This window comes from Vicugna pacos, chromosome 2 (genome assembly GCF_048564905.1).
Source record: "Vicugna pacos chromosome 2, VicPac4, whole genome shotgun sequence".
Taxonomy (NCBI): Eukaryota; Metazoa; Chordata; class Mammalia; order Artiodactyla; family Camelidae; genus Vicugna; species Vicugna pacos.
In genome coordinates, this window is record NC_132988.1 from 87,693,091 (window position 1) to 87,720,883 (window position 27,793).

The 27,793-nt window shown below is 37.6% G+C and overlaps 1 protein-coding gene across 1 annotated transcript in view; it reads right to left on the minus strand.

Moving 5' to 3' along the window:
• Positions 1 to 27,793, minus strand: part of GABRB1 (gamma-aminobutyric acid type A receptor subunit beta1) — a 328,236-nt gene that overhangs the window by 125,844 nt on the left and 174,599 nt on the right. The gene's annotated exons all lie outside the window — the stretch shown is intronic.

The following is a 27,793-nucleotide window of genomic DNA, read 5'->3' on the forward strand; positions in this document are numbered from 1 at the left end:
TATTAAGCTAAAAAGTGGATGCCAAATGAGAACCCAGGCATGAAAATAAAATAGCCTGGATTCATGTTTTACATGGAACATGTTTTCCTATACTCACAAAATGACTTTGCATGTACACACTATGATAATTTTTGAAGACTTTTATGTAGTAATAAATCATAATCTGTATAATGCAAATTGTATCCACTATTTAATCAATTACATTATGCCAATATGTTCTGAAAACTTGCCCATTAGAAGAAACGCCTGCTTTTGCCAATTGATAATAATGATAAGAAGCTTTTAAAATATTATTGTATATATTGCTCTGCATTTATTCTCTTACTTTTTTCATGTGAGTCTTCTCAAACTACACATTCCAAAAATCTTTTTACTCCTCACTGAGCACAGAATGTCAGATAATAAATGTGGTACAATGAATGAATGAATGGCTAAATGATAGGCATTATGACTTGAAGAGCTTAGTGAATAATAAAATAAAATGATACTCTCACTTCTTAGAAATGAATTCTTACGTAAATCAAATTTCATTTTTATCAATGTAATACATGCATATAGTACAAAAAAATGAAAAGATTTTAAGGAAATAAAGCAGCCCCTGGCCACTCTTTTTCATCCTTTAACCCAGCTCTCTAGAGAAATAACTGAACCAGTGTAGCTTTTTCTTCTGGCACTAGCTTTCATATTTCTAAACATTATGCTTCTAACACTGCATTTTGACAGTCAGTTCTCTGACACTGACTTAATATGTCACAATTCAATTCAATCTGGAGTCAGTACAGACCCCATGGGTTGAGGGGCTCAGCTCCACAAGACCGCTCCCATCTGCAGGTGTCAGCTACAAGTCCTGGATGTCCTCAAGCCCCCTGCACTTCTTCCTGTTTGGCTACAAATTTGAGGGGTTTCATAACTCTCCATCAGGTTTGAAAATTTGCTAGTACAAGTTACAAAATCTACTGAAAGTGCTATATTTTACAATTGCAATTTTATTATAAAGGATACAACTCAGTAACAGCCAAATGGAAGTGATGAATAGGGCAAGGTCTTGTGGAGGGAGGAGGGAGGACCTGGAGCCTACGTGCCCTCTCCTAGAGGAGTCTGGGCATACCACCCTCCCAGCACGTGGATGTGATCACCAGCCCAGAAGCTGCCTGAGCCCCACTGTCCAGAGTTTTTATTAAGGTTTCCTTAAGTAGTCATGATTGGTTAATATTACTGGCTACATGATTGAACTCAATTTCTGGAGATCACGAGATGGGAGTGAAAGTTGCAATGCTCTCTCCAGACACTTGGTTGGTTTTCCTGCCAATCAAGACCCCTCCCTGCATCCTGAAGCTATTTAGGGACCCCATTTCAGTATAAACTCAGGTATGAGTGAAAAAGGCTTTATATGAATAACAAGACATTTCTATCATTCAGGAAATTACAAGGCATTTTTGAAACTCTGTGGAAAATACCAGAAAATATTTATATATTTATTTACTATTTTATATATATTACATGGTATAATATATATGTATATAGTTATATCACTATTTAATTTTCTATTGCCTTCCTCTTATCATGGTTGAATATTTAGCTTTCTTATATTCACCTTCCTTATTTTTCATTTTTCCACATAACTTATATATGTATGTACATATACAGTGTTTCAACCAGAGGTTAATGTTTGTATTATTATTATGTAATTATTTTCTGTCCAGTGTGCTGTCTGTTTCTTCTGAGTCCCATTTCTCTCCTCTGTCTCTGATGTAGAAGGATTTCTTCATATTACTGTTACTGTTGTTTGCTGTTTGTTCACTTTAAGAGCGAGGCTTTGACAAGCTGGGCACAGCTTCTCAGCTAATGGTCTGCATTTGAGACTTGCCCTTTGGGTTCATGCACCATCCTACACGCTACTAGTTGTAAATTTCCTCTGAATTTTTTCAGAGACAAATCTTTAAGTGGTGCATATACCCTGGGATGCCAGGGGTCTGTGAACAGAGGTGTGAGAATGGGGCTAAGAGTTCCAGCATGAAACTGTAGAAACTTTGATTGATTTCCCTTCTTTCTGTTTAGTAACTCACTGTGGCACTATCATACCAGGAATCAGGAGTCTAAATTCTCTGGTTCGTTTTCTTGAGAGAATAAACTCTTCCAGCCTTTGAAAGTTTGGGATGAATATTTGCCTGGTTGCAAAAGTTGCAGGAATAAATCTGGGTCTAACTCGTCTTTGAGAAGCCTTTCTGCCTACTCTGCTCTCCTCAGCCCTAAGATCTATTTGACATTTCATGGAACATTGTGCCCCATTCTCAAGTCAATTTTAGGTTCTGCGGACTGTAGCTTTTGCTTCATCATTATCTCCTCGTATAGACACATAGAGTTTAGCTGTCTCTTCTCAGTTAAGCCAGTAACCTCTCCTTCATCAACTTCCTACCTACAAAATATTTGTCCATATTCTTTCCTTCCTTCCTGCTTTTGTGTTCTCTCCAGATTTTTGCTTGTTTTGTCACTGAAGATGTTTGCTGCTTTTATTTTTCCTCTTTTGTTTTAGTAATATTAAAAGAGTGGACAGAAATAGACTCATGTGTTCGTTTCTCCATATCTAACCAGAATTTTTAAAAAATCCAGATTTTTGAAACAATTTAGTGGTTCAGTATTTAGGAAGCCTTCAAGGTAAAGTGCTGAGTCAGACATGCATTGATTGGTCTCTGCCCTTTCCCAGAAAATATTAATCACCTGCCCTTCAAGGTGACCTTTTTACTTGTTCTCATACCAGAGAAGGTGACCACCCAATGGGTCATCTTAAGAGTTCAAGGAAATTCTTCTCGCCTTCATTAAGTCTCTCTATACATGCTTCACATCAGATTTAATTTTGCCTGAAAAATTTGATTTTCATTAATCATTTCAGCTCCTTCCCATTATATATAATTTGGAGTAAAAGTCAACCTTTTTGTAAGGTTTGGTAGGAGCTGGGGTGGAGAGCATTAAGAAGTGAGCCACAAAGCGTGGCATGGATGTCACAGTGGTGGTGACCTCAGCTATGACTGGGCAAGTTTGCATTACTATAGCCTGATGTTGCTCTGGCATCTTTCAGACCTCGATTTGAATCCAGCCCTAGTCACTTGTTATGTGACCTTGAGCACATTATTTAACCCTCCACAGCCAATAAATATTGGTGTTAACAATACCTACTTCGTAGTATGTCAAGTAGCCTGAATGAAATGATAAATAAAAAAAATTAGGATGTTGAGAAGATTGAATAAGATAATAAATTACAACCCTCCCCAAGAAAAACTTAGAGCAGTGCCTTGCTCATAAATGGGTACATAAACCTTAGCTGTTTCTATTATACAAAACATACCTTACAAATATTGTAGAAAAATTACTTGTTACTGTTCTTGTAATTTTTTGGCTCACTGTTCTTGCAACTTTTGTGCTTTTTTTGCCCCTATTTGCCATATTTATGATTATAAACATGATGAATCATCCAAATTGTTAACCTTAGAATGTTGAGGTGTCTGTGCGTCCATCTCTCTGGCCTAGGAAAACCTCCTGCCCAGTGTGAAGGTCAGAACTTTCTGTGCTGAAAGTAAGTGGAAGCATGGTGGGATTGTTAAGTGCAGCTGTCTCAAAGATGGATGTCTGCTGCTGCATGATCAATCTGGCCGTGGGGACCGAATTGATCACATCAATGGCAACAGTACAAGTCCCTTTCAAGGCTGCAGTCCACTTACGTCTGCTGCATACAGGCATGACCAGGAATAGGTTCACTCGATTAGAACTAAGGGAGCAGGCAGCAAGATGACTAGGATATGGGAACTAAGGCATTTTATTAGTAGTTTCTGTGTAATTTGTTAGAATAGAAATTTACTAAAGTGATCATAACCCTGGGCTTAGAGGCAAGAGATCTAGGTGATACAGGGCACTGGTATATATCTCTCATTTTCAATTTAACAAGACACTTTCTGAGAAAGGAAACTGAACTGTTTATGACCATATATACACACACACACACACACACACACACACACACACACATATATAGTGATTATCACAGTGGCTTTGTAGAAAATTGCATGCTATATGGTGCACATAAAAATATGCTAAAATTGTAACTCATTAGAAAATCAAGTTTTGATTAGTAAATTGTCATTCTTTTGAATTCTGAATTTTTAAGCGTCTTTTGTATTGTATATATATTTATTGTCACTTTGAAATTTTCCTAGAAAGACTAAATTTTCTACGTCTAAGTAACTTTCATTTGTTCTCATTTTCTCAAGTTATTATTGTCTCAATGGTGGTCACAATTGCCGCTTTTATTTTCAATATCTAACATTTAATTTTCTGGCAACATCCACAGAGCTTTCAATTTCTGGGTTAAAGAGCTAATATACTTAAATGTAAACTGGTAGGCACATGATCTAAACTTATCTACAGTTAGGACAGGATTATATTTTTAGAAAAACTATCACCAAGTCCGTGGAGCTGTTATCTTGGCTGTGACTGCCTTCTTCACTGAACTCTGATTAACAATCAGTTCTGGAAAGTTGAACATCCATCTGTTTTCTGATGGTTTCATGTATGTTAGCTTTGGTAACATATAACTGTATGTATCCTTGCATGTGACACTCTATAATCAGGAGTGTGACACCACATGCTGCAAGAAAATGAGCTCTTTTAGCTGAACGGGATATGAACATGAGAGAATAAAAAGATATATTCTGGAGTGCTGCTTTTCATCCCCTAACTGTACTTTTGCCCATTAAAAAATCGTCATCTACATCATGGACAGGTTGTTTAAGCAGCCTTTTCAGAAACCTCACAGGAGCTTTGACTCTATCCTGACTCATTTTGTTCACCACACTATTTTAATTGCTTGCCTTGCTGTTGGCAAGGCAGGCACTAGAGTGAGGTGTGAGATGAGACAAGCTCGGGCTGCCTCTTCCTATCTTTATAATGGCACTATTTTAGACCCTATCTATTTTTAAACAGTCTGTTGCTCTCATATAAAGTTGTTGAGGGCTCAGGAGAGAGTCTTCTTCTCTTTCCCAATTAGGATGAACCAGTCAAGAGGTCAAAGAATGAATTTTCACCAGTCTTTTTTTCTGAAGCTTAGATTTTCTTGGTTTGCAGAAATCTGTTTAACTAGATGATTCCTCTTTGCCCTTGTCTGCACTCTACCCAAAACATGGGAGAGAAGACACTCCTTACCAATCCTTCTCTCCCCTCCCCCTTGCCCCCCTCCATCCCTCTAGAAGCTTAGTGCCTAGAGTCAAATTGTGGGATTTCTAATTCTTACTCCCCCTACTTTTTAGTTGTCTTCTTTGAGCAATTTTATCAGTCAGGGTTCCAGTGGGAAAGAGATAGCACACTTAAAGCTCAGAGTAGAATCATTTGATGAGAATTTCATAAAAGGACTAATTTTAAAAGTGTAAGCGGCTTATAAGGAGACCACAAGGGATAGCATAGTACCCCTGTCCTGGTAACAGAAGAGCTGATACGACCCCTAAACCCGAAGGGAAGAGGGGAAGAGTTGGTTCCTGGTACCAGGAAGGAGAAAGCTGTGTAGACAGGGCTACACACAGAGGATCTGTGACATTTCGTTGAGGAACATAGCCAGTGTAAGACAACATACAAGGAGGAAATAACACTTGACCTCACTCTGTTCCCTACCTCTAGTCGCCTGCTAGCTTCTCCCATTGGCTACATCCAACTGGAAACTTGTCCATATAGGTCAGTTTCCTGGGGCAGAAAGCAGGTGGAAAAAAAATGGAAAGTAGATTTGGAGGGGCAAATGGAAGAATCTGAAACAGCAAATGATTTACTCTGAGTCATGGTCTATAACATGGAGCTAACTAACTATAGTACCTACATTATAGAGTGTGGTGAGAATTAAAATACTTAGAGGATGTGGTCCAGTACCTAGTGCAAAGCAAGCCCTGCATGCATGTTAACTATCATTCTTATCCTTTGTGAATTTTTACCAATGGATAAAGGTTACCAAAGTGGTCAGTAGTTGATTGGAACCTAATGAATTTTTCAAACCTGTTCTATTTTATTAGGGATTTAAATATATAAAATAATTCAAAAATTGTAGTATACAGTTAGTAAAACTGTAGTTAAAATGGTTTATTATAGATCATGAGTCCATTGTGAGTCCTTGAAAAGCATCTTCAAAGTATGCTCCTTCCATCCTTTTACCTCATACATTGTTTTATTTGATCTTAATCTCACTCTAACTGAACTCAAGCCTCCATCATCTCTGCATTGGATTATTACACCCACTGCTCAACCAGCCAGTGAGGCTTCCAGCTCTCCATTCCCCATTCCATTCCTACAATACTGATCCTTTTAAACTGGGCCTTGGACTAAACTTACACCAATCTCAGTACGTGTCCAAGTTGTTTGATGATCTGGGTCCTTTCTTCCCTGGTCCATTTCTGGCTATGTGCTCATTGCACTGCTTCATCAATAACAAACCACAATCCCAGCAGTCCTTCAATACATCATCCTATTCCAGTGGCTCTCAGTGTCGTTCCAGGCCAGCAGCATTAAAATCAACTACAGAGTGTTAGAATGGCAAATTTTTGGCCTCTGTCTGAAATCTATTAAACCAGAAACTCTGGAGAAGAGGCCTGGCAATCTGTGTTTTAACAAGCCATTCAGATGATTCTGGTGCACAGTCATATTAGTAATCTCTTTCTGGAATGTTCATTCTGCTTGTTTCATCTCTAAGACTTATTTCAGGCATCAAAGACTCCAGGATTGACTTGTTGATTGGTTGGTAACAAATTAATGTAAGTTTCCTTGAACCAAAATAATTATTTATTCAGATAATACCCATGTTTGAAAAAAATGAACTTAACTTTTATGGTAACATTTTAAGAAAGTAGTTTTGTACAAATATTTATTCAGAAGGATTGATAACATTTGTTAGGAGAAAGGAAGGAGCTATTATGTAATCAGGTTTCTTCTGAAAACATGCCAGACAGTGATGAATAACTACTGCTTCTCTTACAAATAACAGTTAATGGTTTGAACTCTATTTAATTGGCCTCATTTTATAGATGAAGAAACTGAAGCTCAAAGGGGTTATGTAACTTGTTCAGAATTACAAATCTAACAAGCAGCAGAGCCAGGACTGGAATTCAGGCATGTTTGACCTCCAAGATCAGATATTTAGACATCATATTATCTTTGAAAGACAAGGAAAGCAATTGCCTCTGTTTTTCTTTCAAAGCTTTCCTTTTTAATTCAAGCAAAGTAGAGAGAGAAAAGAGAGCATTGTTCTCTTGTAGTCAATGGCGTATAGTTCCAGTTGCTCACTAGGTAAATGGCAGACTTTATGATGTAGGCTGTGTCCATTCTCTTCCATAGTGTCATGACCAACTAGACTTTCAAACTGATTACTTGCAAGGTTTGCTACAGAAATATTTAAAATAATAAACTTTATTTATGACTTATTCACACATACATTGAGAAGGGCTCAAGGTTATCTATAAAATAGTATCTCTCTCAGATTCTTACATTTCAATATGCTTTTATAAAGGGAAGAGAGAGAGAGAGGTTAGTGATACAGATATTGGGCAAAATATTGTCAAAAATTACAATCCATTTTGTGGGAGAGGGAACATCATGTATCATATATATTCCAGCAAGAGAAAAATGTCAGGTAAGACTCTATAGACCTGGTGAATATATAATGGGATGGGGGTAGGGAATATCAGGGTTACCAAGAAAGACTCTCCTAATTTTATTTCTCACTAAGGGCAGGGGGATTCTCTGGTGCAGAAATGGCAGGAATCAACCTTCTTGATCACAGGCTCTAGACACAACTAGAAGAGAAAATGATCTATCACACAAAATAACCACTTTCAACACTTTACTTATTTCTAAAATAAGGTGCCCCCTACTGTCAGTGCAATAGCCAATGGTTTTATTTGTAAGCCTTCTGAGCTCATTTACTACTCCAATCTCAATGAAGTCAGAGACACTATTCATTTTATGGGTCACATTAATGAGAAGTACCAGTATATTCAATAAAGTATACAATTACCAGTCCATTAGCAATTTTACTAAAGAAATTTCATTATGACACTTTTTTTTGAAAACATGACTATTATAGCTTTTTCCTTACATACTAGAAAACTGTGCCCTAAAAAATTGAGCTTCAAAAATCTCCTTATTAGTTTTCTTGTATGTACTTCACATAGGTTACCTTAATGATTCTTTTTATATGTTTTATTTAATTATCTTAATTTCATCCTTGCAGGAGTAATGGGACCAATCAAGTGAAATTGTTTCTGTAATAGAGTACGGTAGGTAGTGTTCAAGATATTATTCCTTAAGGCATTTGAATATGCTTGATCATTGGAGGGAAACAATTTGTAAATAAGAATAAGGAAATGGAATTAGAGGACAAGAGACATTACATCCCAAAAAAGACAACAGCAAACGTGAAGCTGGGCAGTTTAATTATCATAATTACTTTACAGATGTATTTTTAATAATAAAAAAGTCATGTTTTCAAAGTCACCTTCTTGGCTTGCCACTTCAAAGTTTCTTCAACTGATCATCAAATTCTCTTATACATAAAACTCATTGCTTTCTGCTTTAATTAGAGTTCATGTATTACAAATGGGGTTCTCTGCAGACAAAAACAGCTAATAAACTATCCTTCCCTTTAAAATTCCTCACATGCATAAGGCTAAAAATCACCCTCAGACTTACCTTCATTACTTTATAGTACACTGGCTCAAGAGCCCAGAACCTGGAGCTACAAGTCTTGGCTTCAAATCACGGTTTCCCAGCTTCCCAGGAGTGTGACTGGAAGCAAGTTATTTAGCTTCTTTGTACAGCACTTTTCTCATATGTAAAATGGAGATAATGATCTTTTCTACTTCTTGAGGTTATTGTGAGGATTAAATAGTCAATGTATATTGACTATACTGTCCGGTACATAAGCATTATAAAAGTGTTTGCTATTATTATTATTTTTGCTAAGACATTGTCTTTGAGAATCTCCAAGTGATTTCTAAAAATCTCCCATTTTTAAATTTTCATTAAAAGTGTAGGTGGACATGGTAAGGAATTTGAATAATAAAGAAATGAGTACAATTAAAAGCAAAGGCAATTACTAATAGTTTCTCAGATATTCTTCCAAGACTCTTCCTCCCTCCCTCCATTCTATCCTTCCTTCCTTCCTTCCTCCCTCACTTCCTTCCTTCCTTCCTTCCTTCCTTGTCTTGTCTTTTGACCATAGCATGGACAATGCTTCTCATTCTCCCAAATATAAAAACCATGGTGATTTAAAACTGAACACAGTACCTTGGTAGGATGCTCTAACTATTTAGGAATTTTCTATCATCACTTTTTAGACCTTGTCAACTGCTTTCCTTTTAGTACACTGTAGCATTTCATTCGGTCTCACAAAACAGTGCCATATTATTGACTATTGTGTCTGTGGATGGTTGCCTGGTGAAACCAGCCTTCAACTTTCCTGATTTCCTGGAAATGGGTAAATCCTTCTCCCTCCACTGCTCCAATTCTTTATAAACATTTAGACTCCCTAAAAAGTTTTCCAGGGAGCAGGAAGACTGTCAATTCCTTATGTGACTGTTGTACATGATGAATAATTGAACATCAGCATCTCATACTCTTTCTCTGAGTAACTGAGTACTTAAAATTTGTAAAGCAAGAATGATAGACTATCTTAAAAATTTTAATACTGGCCACTTGATACATTTTTATTACTAGTTATATCAGAAAATAGTGCATTTTACATTTCAGTGTACTAGATGCAGGGAAAAATTTTAAATGAATCTAACCTCTGAAACTTCTTACAGACAATTCTAGATTTAAAACTCTTAATGACCCAGACCTGAAATCTCTATCCCTTTGCATAATCAAGGGAAACAAGTCATGTGCTAAATATTAACAAGTATCTTCATAATTTCATGTGTCATGGGCCAAAAGTGAGAGTTGGAGGCAAAGCTCAGAAGCACCTGGGTCGCACTGTGTGGATGAGGATAAGCCCTTGCTGGAGGACAGCTTGCTTCCAGCATGTAAGAGAAGGTAAGATGATGTTTGTCAATTTTCCAGTAGGGGGACCAAGCAATGAACATTGCTGGAAGTTTTTCTAGAAGAGTGATGTAAGCCTGGAGTATATGGAGGGTCAAGCTGTGCCAGTCTGCTAACCTCACAGTCAGGTGAAGACACATGTGGTCTTCTCCCACAGGACAGTGGGCAAGGCCACACAACCCAACATTCCCGTCATTAGTCAATGCTAGCACACAGTAATCCCTTGAATTGGCTAGCACACTCTAAAGGAAAAGAAAAGGAATGAAAATATCAACCCCATCCTACAACATTTTAGCACTTTGCCTCTAAGCCCAAATTACTTTCGGAAAAAAAAAGTCATTTTCGGCATGAACACTCCATTGTTGCCACCCACCACAAGAAATCACTGTTCACGGATTTTCAGTTCCTTTCACTAGAAAGATAACCTGTAAAACCATAAATGATGCTGTAGAGTTAAAACATAAGAAGCAAAGTAATAGCTTTCTGAATTGCAAAAATCTGAAGCTGATTTGCAAGGGATATGGGGAATGCTGATTCCTTATATGCAAAAAAAAGCTACATTCTCTATATCTGGATTTTCTGTGGCTCTTTTTAGTCAAATAGACCATTTTAATGAGTATGTATGATTTTTGATTCTTTTATGTAGGAACTGGAGGCAGGAAAAGGAGGAACAGGAATAGGATGAGGAAAGAAGAAAAGAAAGGCATTGACAGTAACAGTGACAGTTAATATTATTGAATGTTATAATTTAATATGAATATGCTAAGTGCCAGGTGCCGTTCTACGCCTTCGAAAGGCTTGATCGTATCTAATCTCCACCAAAGTCCTACAAGGTTGGTATTATTTATACACACATGTGAGAAGAGTAAGGCACCACATTTTAAATTACTTGCCTGCCTTTCCGTATATTCTGAAGTTGTGAAAGGAGAGGCCCCTTTATATTCTAGTACTTGGTGGTTCTGGATTCAGCTCTTTCCCTACAGAAATATCTTCAGACCTGAAAGAGGAGAGGAGAGAGGTGCCCCATCACCTTTTCCTTCCCGTCTGGCTCTTCCCTGGTATAGACATTCCGAGAGACCACCCCTTCTCTAGCTGTAGGCTTAGATCAATACACCACTCTTAAGAAACTGAATTTCCCATTTATTAAATCTGCAGGCACAGTGTATAGATACAGTCTATTTGAAAACACAGCTCCTATCACTCAGAGAAATATCCCGGTAGTCACTTTGGCAAAAATAGAGACTTAGAGAGGTGTTCTGTGATCAGTCAAATTTATGACATTTTAGCCCACTTTTTAAAGTGTTTACCTTTTATTCTCTTTGCTCCCTCCTGCTCTGATAAAACTAGCTTAGAAAAATTTAGAATCTAGAAATGATCTCCCAGTAGCTGCCTGCAGAAGTGGGGAATCATCATCCCAAATAATAAATAATCACAAACATGCTATTCAGACAGAGCCCCCGGGTCGGATGATGGGAACTCCTAACAAAGCCGAGAACTGAATAAATTGCCTCTTGATCTCTCCACTGAGAATAAATGCATGTAAATCCAAGGGAGCCGAGCTGCTGCTGCTGCTGCTAATCCGCCATGGGTAGTGACTAATTTTATTAAGTGAAATACAAGAAAAGGAAAGAGCCTTGCAGAAGCAATGTGCACAAAGATGATTGCCTTGGCCTAAGCGCTGAGCCCCATGGCGGTACAGTGTGAGCAAGGCCATCGGCGGTGCCAGAGCAGAGAGTGAGGACAGGCGCTGACCTGCCTCAGGAAGGCTCCAGAGCACAGGACTGCAGCCACTCTGTGCGCATCACTGGGAACATGAGAAACAACCATGGCTCTTGACTTTGAGGTAACCTTGCTCCCAAGAAGATGGATTGACTCTTCTTGGAAAAATTCACTTTTCTTGAACTGAAAAACTTAAATGTCATTACCCCTGAAAAGTTGATGCTTATAATTTCAGGTGAATCAGTGTTCTTTTTCTATTAGGAGTTGCAAACTCAAAGCCTTTCTGGATCAAGCAATATAAGTAAACAATATTAAAAAATAAGCTGTAGAAGTGATGAGCCCCAATGCTAACTGGGCAGGTCCATTGCTAATTTATTTTTCCCTCTAAAACAGTGTGCCATTATCTACTAAAGTGACACATACACCTAGCCCTCATCTCAGCCATTCTATCCCTAAGCACATCCTAAAGTAATATCCAAGAGATATGGTTATGTATGTTCACCAAAAGACTTATAAGAGCAGATTTATTTGTAATTACCAAAACCTGAAAGTAACCCAAAGATGTCCACTAATAGAAAAATGGATCATTATAATGTGGAATATTCATAAAATGGAATATCACACAGCCACAAACAAGAATGAACTGCTGTTACATTCAATAATATGAATGACTCTCACAGATATGTTGATTTGAAAGAAAATAGATGTAAAGGGTTAATGACTATATGATCCCTTTTATGTAAAGTTTAAGAACCAGTGAAACCATAGATGGCACTAGAAGTCAAAATAGAGTTTACTTCTTTGGGTGCAGTATTTGGAAAGGGTTATAAGGCATACTCTGGGGTGCTGAAAATATTCAATATCTAAATCTGAGTGTAAATATATGGGTGTACACACCTGTAAAACTGCTTCAAGCTGAGTATTTCATGTTGGCTTTACTGTTTGTATGCATTTTACTGTATGTATGTCATACCTCAATTAAAAGTTAAAAAAATACTTTATGACAAAACAAAACAAAATGATACAAAATAAAATAGAGGCTGTCCCAAACAAACAAAATAGTCTGAGCCACAAATTTGGTCCCTGAATATGAACTTATAACCCCAACTGATGTTTCTAAATCTCTTCCCACTACAGTCGAAGACTTAGCGTCTCATCCTTTAGTTCATGTTTCCCCTTTTAGGGGAAGAAATAGGATAGCCAAAAATTGGTATTTAGTTAACATTTATATTGAGCCTTTTGCTCTATTTTTTCATGTTGCTTAATCACCATGTATTTGTGGATTTTCCAGTTTTCTTCTTGTAATTGATTTCTAGTTTCATACCACCGTGATTGGAAAAGATGTTTAATATGATTTCAATTGCCTTAAATTTATTAAGACTTGTTTTATGACCTCATGTATCCTGGAGAATGTTCCACGTACACTTAAGAATGTGTATTCTGTTGCTTTGGATGAAATGTTCTATATAACTTAACATATCTGTTAAGTCCATCTGGTCTAATGAGCCTCTTACTCTATAATTTTATGTAAACATTTCCTAGCATTGCCATAATTCATATACTTGTTATTTCGTGCTATAGCATTTATTCCACTATTTTTCAGAATTTAAAATGTCTTCAATTTTTCATTCAGAATAAACAGATTTTTTTGGTTAATCATTCTCAGCTTATCTCTTGAGGTATATTTTCTGAAGCAGAGCTATTCAGACAAAGGCCATAAGTGAATTCTCAGAGTCTGTTTTAATGCCCTATTACTTCTAAAAGCTGGTTCTGTTTATGCTGTCATAGGCAATTTATAACCTAATGTTCTGTATTCTCATTCATATACTATTTTTGATCACTTATTAAACACAAATTGCATTATTGACCATATATATTAATCTCAGTTTTCTCCATACTTTGAATAGTGAAAATTTATCAGCTATGTTTATCTGTTATGTTTCCTTCATTCTGCATTTTACAGTAAAAAAAAGTTTCCTTTCTATGTACAGGCACATCTATTTTGTCTCTAATAACCTTCATTTCTGACTGGAGTTTCTCTTTCTTCTGTATCATTTAAATATGCTCTTGTATTTTCTTCTCTGTTTTACAAAATAGTTTACATGTTTTTTGATCCTGTTGTTATTTATTGCAATGTAAAATATGAAATATGAATCCAAATTAGTTACTCTCCATATGAATATCCGGTTATACAAAAACTGTGAGATAATATTACCTACAGCTGTGCAATTTTGCTGGAATGCTCATAAAAGAATAAATACATTTAAAATCTCAATTCTTATTCCATTGAAGATTTTGTCCTAATTTTTAAAAATCTAACATCATCTTGGGGTTCTATTATTACAATATTAAAACATTCTGTAAAATTAAGAAGCAATCTCTCATCAATCATCTGTGTAGTTTCAGCTGTCTACCTCTCTCTCTCTCTCTCTCTCTATCTAGCTATCTAGCTAACTAGGTATCTGTCATCCATCAACTACCTATCGTTTATATTCCTTGTTCTTCTTGCCACCTGCTTATGCATTCACATATTAATATTTTGAAGGTAAAAGAATATTTATCTTAGAATGGACTTGATATTTATTGCATTAATCTATTAATATAAAGTAATATAGATTAATTACATTCTCTTCCAAATTAAAATGTTTATCTTCCATTTCCTTTGGTCAGAATGAATTGTTCTTTGCTCCGTGTTTCCAAAGACCTGACTGCTAGATAGTTCTCATTTATGGATCTCAATTACTGCTGCTTAAGGATGGACTGAAAATCAAGAATGCAGTAACGTCAAAATTTATGCCCACATCTGGACATGTTCATAAAGTGAAGGGAGAATTTGAACTGTGCATGTGGCCATATCAAAATATATGTTCAGATCTGAGATGTTAATATGGTAAAAGGAGAATTTTTCCTTCCTTTCAAATGCTCTGAATTAGATAACTTAAGTGTAAAGCAGGAATTTTACCATCAACAAAGTCTTACAAAACAGCAAAAGCAAAGAAACATTTTACAAAAAGAAGAAAATGGGCTTCTTTCAAAAAAAATAAAGTAAAGTAATGAAATAGACCATTTGCTTTTGAACTTGGAGAAGCATAGCAAACCTTAAGTGATGGAGTTTCTGCCATATTTTAGAGTGAGGAAACATTGCATTATGCTTTACTAAGTTCTTATGAACAACTGCATAGTTATCGTTTAAAGTAATTTATCACTCCCATGGAAATCTTCCATTAAAAATTGTGAAGAAGATGTTCCATGTTTAAAATTTTCTTATTATTAGGTCACAATTCAAGTAATGTTTTGTAACAAACGTAGGTTTCAAAAAGTAAATATTTCAGGGAAACGTAGAAGACATGGAGTTTATTCTTCAAGAGTGCATTAGTAATGTTAAATGCAATTTCTTGACTGGCCATTAAATACTCTTATAGTAGATTTATAAGCTATAAATGTCTAATAAACTTCCTATATGCCAATTTGAAACTATAGTATTTTTAATATACCATAAAGTGTAATTAGTATGTAATTTTTGAAAAGTTCTGCATATCAGATTCCACTTTTTAGATTCGTCAAGAATCTTGTACATAGACATTGATAAATTAATACAGTTCAGTGGTGTCAGTTGACATAACTGAAGAAATGACCATACAATTTGGTAAGTTGGTACTTACATATATACAAACTAAAAAACTCTGAGAACTTAGAACAGGAGCAACTAACCATTCCTCAAATAATAAGAAAATGTTCTGTTGAGAAGTTGCATGCATCATGAACAAAGAATTTGTTCAAAAAAGTAGAATCCTGAAAAAGTTTGGATATGTAAGGGTAGTTAAAGAAGTTTGTACTAAATGTTTGACCAAGTGGCAAAGATGATGTTAGAAATGGGTTGGGCCAGATTGCAAGTCAAGTCATGTCAAGTGCATTTGTTAGAATTTTACTCCAAATTACTGAAGGTTCAGTTAGGTTTTTAAGTAGGAGAGTAATGCCATTACCTTCATTTTTTAGGGCAGTGACTTTGGCAGGGGTATGATGAATTGTTGAAAGTAGAGAAAATGGGAAGAGGATAAGGATTATAAAAATTAAAAAGGGAGATAATAATCTGAGTTATGACAGAGAAAGTAGGGATGGAGACAAGAAAAGTAATTTGAGAAGCATTTCTGAGGTAGAATCTTAAGAATTTGATCAACCATGGGATATACTATGAGGACTTGAGTTTGTCTGATGATATCTGAAAGATAGGAAAGATGTGGGTACTAATATCAGAGATGTTATGTGTTGGAGATAGAGCAGGCTCATAGGAGAAGCTTAAGAGTTCCATTTTGTCCGTGAGTCTATTTCTGTCCTGTATTTATGCTTTGTTTTTGTTTGTTTGTTTGTTTTTGTTTTTGTTTTTTAGATTCCACATATGAGTGATCTCATATGGTATTTTTCTTTCTCTTTCTGGCTTACTTCACTTAGAATGACATTCTCCAGGAGCATCCATGTTGCTGCAAATGGCATTATGTTGTCAGTTTTTATGGCTGAGTAGTATTCCATTGTATAAATATACCACATCTTCTTTATCCAGTCACCTGTTGTGGTTACCAGGGGGGTGGAGGGTGGGAAGGGATAGACTGGGATTTCAAAATTGTAGAATAGATAAACAAGATTAAACTGTATAGCACAGGGAAATATACATAAAATGTTATGATAAATCACAGAGAAAAAAATGTGACAATGAGTGTGTATATATCCATGAATGATTGAAAAATTGTGCTGAACACTGGAATTTGACACAACATTGTAAAATGATTATAAATCAATAAAAAAATGTTAAAAAAAGAATAACACTAATAAATGAAGTGTTACATTATGAAAAAAAAAAGAGTTCCATTTTGGAACTTACAATGTGCATTAAGTGCTGAATCTGAAATGTGTGCCAGTAGTCCAGATGGAGATACATGTAGTCAAGTTTGAGGCTTAGATGATAGATAAGAATTTTTAGCAAAAAGGTGATTTTTAAAGTCACAAAAGTGAGTGATCATGGATGGCTCAAATAAGAGAGCTGGTATGGAAACCTGGAGAAGATTAACAGTCAAAGTATTGTTAGAGGATGAGGAATAGGCAATAAAATAAAGGGAAGACATAGGAAAGTTCTACCTCAAAAACCAAATAATGGTGAAAATAGATACCTATGTAAATGTCTAAAATATGCCTAACAGAATGAGAACTAAAAATAGTTACCTGGATCTACAAGAGTCCTGGGTGATCTCAGTGAAAGAAGTGTCAGAAGCCAGTTTTATCACCCTCGAGGACTAAGATGATGACTACTGTGTTTGAAGGGTGGAGGAAAGTGGCTCTGGTTGTGAGATATCAGACTTGGAAGTTTGTTAAAAGCACCAGAAGGGCCCTTGGCCCTGATGCTCTAGTGACAGATGAGAGATAAGTTAACTTTAGTACCATGGACAAAACCCAAATTCACAGTCAAGTTTACAGCCTGCTTCCTCCATTTTTGTAGACTCTAATAGTACCTACTACTTTGTAGGCAATTGTCAGAAAAGATAGGATGCTCCATACACAGAGCTTAAAGATACTGGAAACTTGGATATAATATTCCAAAAATACAATGTGCTATAATTATGACTATCAGCAATGCGCTGCCATGGAAAACCTTCTTTGAAACTACAACAGAGTTGAGAATGGATACAATGCCGAGAGTCTGTAAGTAACTGTAGTTTTCCTTGTTGTGCTTGTGTCTGGAAATAAGGTCTAACACTAGGCCTTCACAGTGAACATGAGTATCTGCTGTTATATTTCAGGTATGACGTAAGCACGGTTCATGTACTCAAAGAGCTCGCAGTATTAGTCTGGTCAATACCGAAAGTTAATCTAGTCCCTCAAGTCCTCCTTGGATCTGTCCGTCTCCAGGGTGACACTTCCCAGGTAAATACTGCATTGTCACTTTCCATTGTTCAATATTAAAAAGCACCATGTAACAGACTAATTTCCACTGCCATCCAGTAAATTTTGATTTCCTTATAAGTACATTTACAGCAGAAAGGAAGTGATTTATCATCATAAAAGGAGAACACTTCCAGCTTTTAGTGATTGAGTCATAGGTTTCTAGACCATTGGCAACTATTAACATGGCTATAATTATTTTTTCAACCTCCTTATTTTACAGATGAAAGGACTGGGGCCCAAGGAAGTCAAATGACTAACGCGGAGCGTTACTGTGATTTGAGTTAGCATATGACACTTCAATTTGCTGACAACTACGAGTCTCTTGAAATAGCTAATTTATTTTAAACTTCTCTTATGGAAAAAGTCAATTTTACTAAACATCATGCACTGTTGTTTTAACAACAACAACAAAAAAGGCCTTAATTATTACTAAATTGCTAGGAATCTTCCATTAGCTTTTAGAGCCTCATCAGAGCCAGTGTGGCTTTAGGAAGGAACAAAGGATTGGGACTCGAGAACTTTTGCTTCTGAGTCAGCACTGTGATGCTTATCCCCAGCCCTAGAGATTCTGTTTTTAAACTGTGGACTGAACTGGCAGGTTCAGAAGATCTTAAAGCCTTTTTACCTTATAAATCCAGCCTCAGTAAGAGCCCCAATCTGACAAAACCCTCAAAATAAGGGTCCATTATATGGAACTGGGCAGCCCCTTTGGCTATCTTCCACTGAGTAGACAATAAAGGCCAAATTCCATACAATCGTCCCTCATTTGAGGGTGTTTTAGAACCCTCTCCCCACCCCCAGGACATAAATGCCCAAGATGGGTTCCCCTGGGAACTCACTCTTTCAACAAACAATTGGTGAATACTTAGTGCTCCAGGCATTGTTTTAGACACTGGCATTTTTAACCGCTGGAATGGAGACCTGCCCTCCATTGTTAGGAGACAACAGAGACTCATGAGAGAAAATACTGAGCAAGCTCAAATGTTAGGCATCGGTATTCGTGCTTTCTTTGATTTGACTCCTGAAACTGTGTTCCTGGTCAGCTTCCTTCAAATGATATCTTTCTGCTCAGGTCAGAACTACATCTGTGTCTTCACAGTCACTGAATTTTCAGCCTCTTCAAGACAGGGGCCACTGAGCATCCTCTCTCTCCCTGCTACTGCATCTCCCTCAAGGCCCCATCACTGAAAGTCTTGAGGTCCTTCTTATCTCTGTGCGTGGATCTGGGTGGTCTTTTGTTGGAGGAGCCCACTGAAAAGACGTGACTGCTGGCTGACCCCTGAGCTGGACCCAGGCATTTGGAGACTCCCGAGCCCCTCCTCATCCTTGGAATGTACTTTCTACCCATTGTTCCCGGAATCAAAGCCATTTTCAAGGATGCAGCCTCGAGAAAGTTGTTTGGATAGAATATGTAACTGAACCTAGTAAAGGCCTCTCTATAAAGTTTCCAAATTCTGGGGGATGTGTGTGGAGATATACTCATCTTGTGGCTGCCCAAGACAAGCTTCGCAGGTAAGTTTCTTTGCTTAATAAGCACGGCCACCTACCAATCTGGAGTGGTCTGCCTCTTTCTTTATTCAGTCTCTCCTTGCCTTCTCTTTCTGGGAGTCAGTTTCAAATATCAACCAGTAAATTTCTGATTTTGTGAACCAACATCTTTTTATCACTTTCCAGAAGCAACCGTAGCATTGTACTCCTGGCGGTGGTTTATAGACTGATCCAGGGGGCAGCCCCTCCAGCAGCATTTAGCTTCCCGTTGGCGCTGCCCACTTCAAAACTTGACTTCCCTCTTTCCTGTTATCCAACCCTTCCCTACACACACACTCAAATAGTTCACTGGCAGCACCCTCTTCCTCTTTGCTAACCTCATTATTTTGCCAAATGTCACCTTTGAAAGCTAGCACAATCTAATCAGCCATCACTTGTAAGGACAGTGTATTGGTTTCCTATTGCTGTTGTCACCAATTATCACACATATGGTGGCTTAAAACTACAGAAGTGTATTCGCCTACATTTCTGGAAGCCAGAATCCTGAAATCAAGATGTTTGCAGGGCCACACTCCCTCCTGAGTCTCTAGCGGGGATTCCCTTCCTTGACAAATCTCGTTTCTGGTGGCTCCTGAAGTTAGGCATTCCCTTCCTTGTGGCTGCATCCGAAAAGAACTTGGGCTCCTCTGAGGCGTTAAATAATTTACTCCATCTCACACAGACGAGTCTGCCTTAAAGCCTTTGCTCTGTCCACTGCATCATTCTAGAAGAATCTCATTATGACTCAACCTCACTGATAGAGGGTTTCTGTGGGTTGCAGTCCAAGGACGGAAAGAACCAGTATTACATAATATTATGTAATATCACAGAGTTATATAAATATCTCTGGTCAAGGATAATTCCCTTAAAAAAACTATCAGACTCTGGTTCCTGAATTAAGCATACATTAACCTCAATTCTCTCTTTATGTGTAATGTATTAGAGTTTTTGAAGTCTCCTTCTGTTCTTCTTCACCTCCTTAACACTTTTCCCCCTCCCTCCCCCACCACACTATGGGCACAGACCCCTATGCTGGCAATAAGGAAGTTCTAGGTGTATTCTCCACTTGAACCAGGCTTGCAAGACCCACTACACCCAAAGTGATGCTATTTAAGGCACAATGCAATAGAGTTAGAAAGTGTGTTTGATATTTTCCATTTGCCTCTCCGGACCCAGTCTCTCTTCTTTGTGCCCCAGGATGCTGCCTTGTATGGACTGTTCAGAGGGCTCTCATGCCCTCTGGGCTCCTTTTGGATCTGGTTAGTGGGTAGCAGCAGCAGGAGGTTGGAGGAGGACAGTGAGTGGGGAAATCGACAATAAAAATGAATGAGATACATGATATTGTCAGATTGAAATAAACACCATGGAGAAAAATTATTTCTTGTTTATGCAGTGCTGGATGGTGAGGATCACGATATGCCTGGTACTAGGCTTAACAGCAGGTGTTGAATGAATGGATGTAATCCCTGCCCTGTTGTCCACTCCTGGGTAGTGGGAGCAGCCCTGGAAATATATGAGATTGAATTCTCACCCAGGGCACTGCGATGGGGGTTTGAAGCTAGATTTATCCTGATCTGGAAAAAATAAAATATGTGATAATTTTTGATAATTAATATTCGTGGTTGCATATTCAGACCCAGTGCATAAGCATTTATTTGAAGAAACTTCTGTGGAAAAGTGAAACAAGTAAGGTTTGCATAACTATAAACTTGTGCTGCAGGAGTTCATGGTGATCAGCAGAGCTAATGAGAATTTAAAAGGACAATGGAAGCCATATAAATGGAAACAGACTCTATTGTTTACAATCCCTAAGAGAGGTGCTTTCACCTTCACTTCACCTAAACTGTGTTTTATGAAGATTGTCTAACCTCCTAGAATTAACATTGAATTATTATTCTGTGCTTAAGACACCTAGAATTTCTGCAAATTAACTTATCTTCTTACCTATTCTTCAGTCTTCTCTCACCAAAAGAGAGAAAAGAAATACCTGTGAATTTGAACCTTGCCAAAGAAAACAGAAAATAAAGCTATTCTGAGTTAAATTACACAGAATTAATCCCATCCCACACTCAAAACAAACCGAAGCATGAAAAACATTTATCAGTGCTTCTTAAATTGTTACGAGGACACACATTTGCCTGAAAATTTGATGAACACCCTGCATGAAATCTTTAGTCCCCAGAAATTTGCATCTCACACAGTTCAGTCCACAATTCTAGGGGCCAGGAGCTCCTAATATCTCATTATGGGCTGAGGTTGAGAATGTCTGCTCCAGGGTAATAAAAATAGGCAAACACTCCTGTTATTGTTCAAGACAAGATGAATGGAAAAATCAAGACGATTTTATTCAGGTTATGATAACAAGGAGAACGTTCACTACTGAGAAATACCTCAAAGGAACGAAGGGCTGGCTGGGGTTTCGTGTAGGATCAAACTACTCCTTGACCAAACTTGAATTAGGCCTTTCTGAGCCCTCTTCTCAAGTCTACCCTTGACACTTGCCTTCTGTGTCTGTTACTGCTGAGTCTGGTTTTTAGCAAAAATCCTTCTAAATCAGTTAAGCGAAACATTTAGAGTCCTGAAATTTCAAAGTCTACAAGTTTGTTCTTGAATGTTCCAAAAGTCGTGTCCTTAATTCCTTTCATAGCTCTTTCTTTACACAAAATAAGTATAAAAACACCTCAATCTTTAGTATGATTTGTAGCTGTCAGGCTTAATATAAAAGAATAAAAAAAGTCAAAATAAAAAATGTTATAAACAGTTTATAGGCAAGGTATTAAATAACAGTTCATTATTATAGTCATATATTTATGTACATATTTTATTGCACCGTATGTCTTATCTACCTACATTCCAAATTCCATTTTTGAAAAAGAAGTCCCTAGTCTTTTTTTCACCTCAACATTTATTGTGTATGCATGCACATGCATCCATAACAAGTGAAAAATACTAGTGTAGGCACTGCTGGAAATCTTACAGTAAAATAAGACATTTTTAGTTCTCATAATTTGCAATCTAGCTGAAATGGAAGTTAAGGAGAGTTTAAAAAACTCTTACAGGTCAAAGAGACTTGGTTTACAGTGGCAGATAGAAAAAAGAGAGAGAGAGAAGAGGGAGGAAGAGAGGGAGACAGGGAGAGAAGAAGGAAGGTAAAAAGGAAGGGAGGGAGGGAGCAGTCTTTGCTGCAGAAATGCTCTCAGTGGGAGATACCAGAGGAATAAGCAATTGTCCTGGGGACATTGCTCTTCCTTGCCGCCTATGGGAAACCTGAGCAATCACACTGCTTAAGATGAATCTGGATGGCATAATGTCCTTTGATTTCCTTGAGAAGCTAGAAGAAGTCATTCTAATAAGCAACATATGAGAGATCTAAATTTTTAAAGATGATATAGTACGGTGGCTTGCAAATAAACTAGAGATTTCTTTGAGGTACATAAATTTTTTCAAAATCTTGTTAAAATTATAGACCCAAGGGATACAGAGGCTGTACAAACTGTCTATTACTTTGTAACAAATTACCACAATAGTTAGTGGCTTAAAACAAGAAACATTTTATTTGCTCACAACCTATGGCTCAGCAATTTAAGATGGTCTGAGCTGGGCAGTTTTCTTATTGAGCGTCTTGGAGTGATTTATGTGGCTACAGTGATCTTGTGGCTGGTCAGCCAGGTGGTCGAAGATGGCCTCACTCACAGGTCTTGTGGTGGATGCTGGCTGTCTGTTCAGCCCCTCCTCTCTGGCACAGGAGTACTTACTGGTTTCTTTACATGGCGGCAGCATCCTAAGAGTACAAGCTCTAGTGGCTGGCTTTTCATGCTTCTGATTGCTTCATATTTACTAACATCTTTTAGGCCAAAGCAAGTCACCTGGACAAAGCCAGTCAATGTGCAAGGGAATTACACAGGGATGGGGATACAGGCAAGCAGGACTTCACATGGGACCATTACTGTAACAACATACCACAGAGGCACATCTAGTCAAACCTCATTATTCGTGGACTTTGTATTTGGAAATTTATTTGTAACCCCCAAATCAAAACTTACAGTGCTTCTGTGCTCTTGTGTGGACTCTTGCAGAGCAGAGAAAAATTTGAGTTGGCCAATATTCACGTTCCCAGCTTAGGTCATGTTCCCAACAAGTGTCTTGTTGCAGTATATTTAGTGCCATATTTTTCATATTTGTGTGCTTCATTGGTGATGTTGCTGTTTAAGCCACAGCATAGTGATGATGAGCTGTCTGATAATCTTAAGTGCAAGAAGGCTGTGAGGTGCTTGATGGGAAAAATAGGTGCACTGGATAAACTTAACTCAAGCATAAGTTATAGTGGTGTTGGCTGTGAGTTCAGTGTTAATGAGCCAACAATATGTATTCAATAAGGTGTCTTGTAAGCAGCAATACATATTGAATAAGGTAATGTATTGATTGGTTGACAAAAATGTAACTAGGGGTTCACAGGAGCCTAACCCTATGTTACTCTTAGGAGCAGTGATTTAGTATTTGCTAAACTTTATGAAACATAACTACCATGAATAATGAGAACTGACTGTGTATCAGTTCCTAACTAGTGTAGTTTTAGAGCAGTGTGCCTATATTATTTCTAGGAAAAGTTAAAGAAAAGTTAAAGAAAATCATAAACCACTCTTGATAAATTAAGCAATAATGGAAAAGTTCAAGTGACAAGCCCAAGGTAAACTGAATTAACTCAATTCCAATTCAGTTTGATAAATATTTATTAGGCATTTATATAATTGGGCAAAGTAATGTCATGTGCAGGTGCTGGAGCTGAAGATAAACATTTGAACATTTGGTTTTATCTATCCTAAAGAAGCTCAGAACCTAGTAAAGGAAGTGAGACAGTGAGGAATGTGATCTGGGCTAGAAAAGAGATGCTCACGAAATATTAAGGAAGCCCAGAGATGAGAAATGGATTTGGCTGGTGAAATTAGAGCAGGATTCATGGAAGAGACGATATTGAAATGTGGATGGTATTTTTTTAAATTGAAGTATAGTCGGTTTATAATATTGTGTTAATTTCCGGTGTACAGCATCGTGATTCAGTTATATGCCATTTGCAGCAACGTGGATGGACCTGGAGATTGTCATACTAGGTGAAGTAAGCCATAGAGAGAAAGAAAAATACCATATGGTATCACTGATACATGGTATCTAAAAAAAATGACACAAATGAATTATTTAATAAAACAGAAACTGACTCACAGACATAGAAAACAAACATATGCGTGGGATTTTGATAGATAAAGATGGGGGGAAATGACATTTCTTTTTCAAAAAAAGGAACTTCATGAACAAAAGATAGATTGGAGAGGAGAGAGGACGTTTGGGGCACTTGAGAGGGGGACCTGTATTATGAAGTCCTAGCGCAGTGATTGTGTCAAAGGTGGTAAAAGGTACCATGGACCGAGCATTTAATGCCACTTTTTAAGCACATCACATGCATTATTTCATTTTACCCTCACTACAAAATTATGAAGTACAGTATTGGTATCGTTTCAGAGGTGAAGGAACAGAGGCGTTGACGGAGGAAGTAACTTGTCGAAAGTCACAGCACCCTTCCATCATGTAGTCCTTTCCTATTTCGCTAATAAATCCAAGCTCATTCTTGACATTCTTGCCAAGGGCATTTGCACTTGCTAATCCATCTCTTAGAATGCTCTTCCCTGGCTTTCAACCCATGTCAGCAGCTTAGATGTTCCCTCAATATCCTTTCAAATCTTGAAACTAATCGCAATGATCTATACTTACATATTATGTACTCGTGTTTATTTATTCACTCACTTACTTATTCATTTACTTGTTTGTTCTAGTCACAGCTGTAGCCCCTGTACCCGAATAGCAGGAGACCTCCTTGGCACATAGTAGACCCTTGACAAGTACTTATTGAAAGGATGTACAAGTTCTGTGAGAGCTGGGACCTTATATTCTTACTCACTTGTGTATTTCCAGCTTTCCAAATAATTTTTGGAACATTACAAGGAGCTTAATCAATATTTGTGGCAATGATGAAGAGTAGAGAGCCAAGAGTAGAGTCCTGAAAGCAGGTCTACCTAACTTCAGAGCAGAGCACGTAATCACTCTCCTGTGGCAGCTACAGTTGCGTAAGGTCAGAAAAGATGAGTTGGCTCTTGATCATGAGGGGCTTTAAATTTCATATTTAATAATTTAAACTGTAATACACAGACCACTGATGATTTCTGAGTAGAGGAAGTAATCTAATCAGAGCTATGCTTTGATGAAAAGTTCTCTTTGGCAGCAGTTGGATTAGATGTAACTGGAGAGAAGAATCCACAAGAGGGTCAGGAAATACAGCTAACAACACATTATCATAGAAGCCAGATAAGAGATAGAAGGGGCATTAGAACCTCAGAGAAGGGTAAGACTTCCACAGACATTGGAGTGTTCTGGTGCACAGAATTGTGGCTGTGAGGTAGAAGAGTACAGGAATAAATGATAGACATGAGGCTCTGGGCTTCTCTGAATAATAGATAAGGCATTTACTGAAATTGGGAAGGTAAGGTTTTAGGAGGAACTCAGGATCTGAAGAGGCCATGCTTATTTTTGTTGCTGGTAGAACCTCTAGAGAGAATTATTAGGAAGTAGGAAATTGGGGAGAGGCTATGCTGAGGGCATGGGTTTGGGAACCATCTGTTGAGAGGCAGGTAATGAGACCGTGATTATAGATAATATTGTCAAATTGGAGCAACTGCAGAAAAGGATAAAGAATACACGTATGAAAAATGCCTTTGCTGTACAGAAGGAAGCAGAACATGAAATAGCACCATCAAAGTAAGAGAGAGCCAAGAAGTAGGGAAGTGACGTGCTACAATAGTGAACCAAGGCTGTTTGTGTGAGCAGAAGGTCTTTGAAACCACAAAGAAGCGGGTTGAAGAATATTGGAATGAGCAGTCAAATTGAAAGAGGTTAGGGAATATTTGGTGTCTGAAAAAAAGATAGGATGATAGCTCCTTTAAAGGAAGTTTCTTTAGGAGAGGCTCCTTCAGAGACAAGATTCGAAGATATATTTTGTGATTTGAGGACAGAGGAGGATAAATAACATAATAGATTTAATCAGAGTTGGGAAGTGGAAAGCTGGCCTGACAGAAACTGAAGATTATAAAGAATTCTATGCCTCTGATGAAAGCAGTTCTGAAATGACTGGTCATGAGATCAAGGCTTGGGTGGGAAGACAAGTAATTCTTGGATGGATGTGGTAGTCTGAAAGAACCGAAAAAGATCCAGATCAAAGGCACACTGGGATGAAGAGTAGATTCAGTAAGAACAAGAAGCAAAGAAATAAACACTATAGCCTGAGGGTTGACTCAGAGAGGAGACTTTCTTCGGTTTTGATTTTGGAAGTAGAGTAATTCCACTTATGTTGATGTTCATATAAAATAAGATAGAAATGACAGACACTAGATTGAAGAGCTTGAGGAACAGGGTTCACAACATAGATGTTGAAGTTATCAAAGGACCATCATTAAAGAACAATGACTGAGAGGGAATGGAGAGGAGGACCACAGTCAAATATGAACAACACTGAGTCCAGAAGACTTCACAATGGCCCAAATGTAATGAGTTCATGCGTGGTTGCTTACAAGGTTTACAAGGCAGTCAATAGAAGCAGGCTAGAGGAATAAAAATAAAAACAAAATAACTTCTTTCAGTACTTTAATACTTACAATACATCTATAGAACACCTAGCTCAGGCTAGGGACTTCTGGACCTAACTAGGTACTAGGCTAGGTACTTCTTTACCTAACTTCGGCAGGGAGGGTCAGATCTCACATCTGATGCAGTGGAACTCTGGAAAGCTATATGACTGTTTCATATTAGCTTAGCCAGATTCTTACAGAATTATGTTCAATGAATTGAACTTTAATATTATATTATCAGATTTTAATACGGTTACTACAATTATGCAATGTGCCATAAAATATTTTAAAGTATTTTTTATCAACATCTACATGTTTGGTTTCCTCTGATTCTCATAAGAATCCCACAAGTGCTACTCTTCTTTTTAAAATGAGGAAATGAAGCAGAATAAGAGGTTGTTAAAAAAACTTTCCAGAAATCACTCAGCTCATAAATCATAAATAGCACCAAGTTTCGAAACTCACTCTATTGACCATTGACTCCACTTTCTCTCTCCATTAACTTTGAGAAAAGAAGAGTGTACTGTGACAGACATTTCTCTATGCCCAGACATTTCAGGTTTATAGAGAGAATAAAAAATGAGTAAGACATAGCCACTCTTTCCTGTCAAAAGAGGAAAAGCAGATGTGAAAGCAGGTAAGCCAGGGAAAGAAAGGAAGACATAAAGAGAAACCTGAGGAAAGTTTCTATGATTCGATTCTAGAAGCGATGCTTGAGCTGTAGGGCTCAAACATGGGATCTGTGGCGTTCCCAGGCTGCTTCTAAGTCAGGTTTGTGGGTAAACTCTAGAGCGTGGATGAGCTGGTAGAAGACATCAACTTCCTCTGGGAGTTCTCATTTCCCAGGGAGGGCATCAGTTAGACACTCAGACCTCCATAGG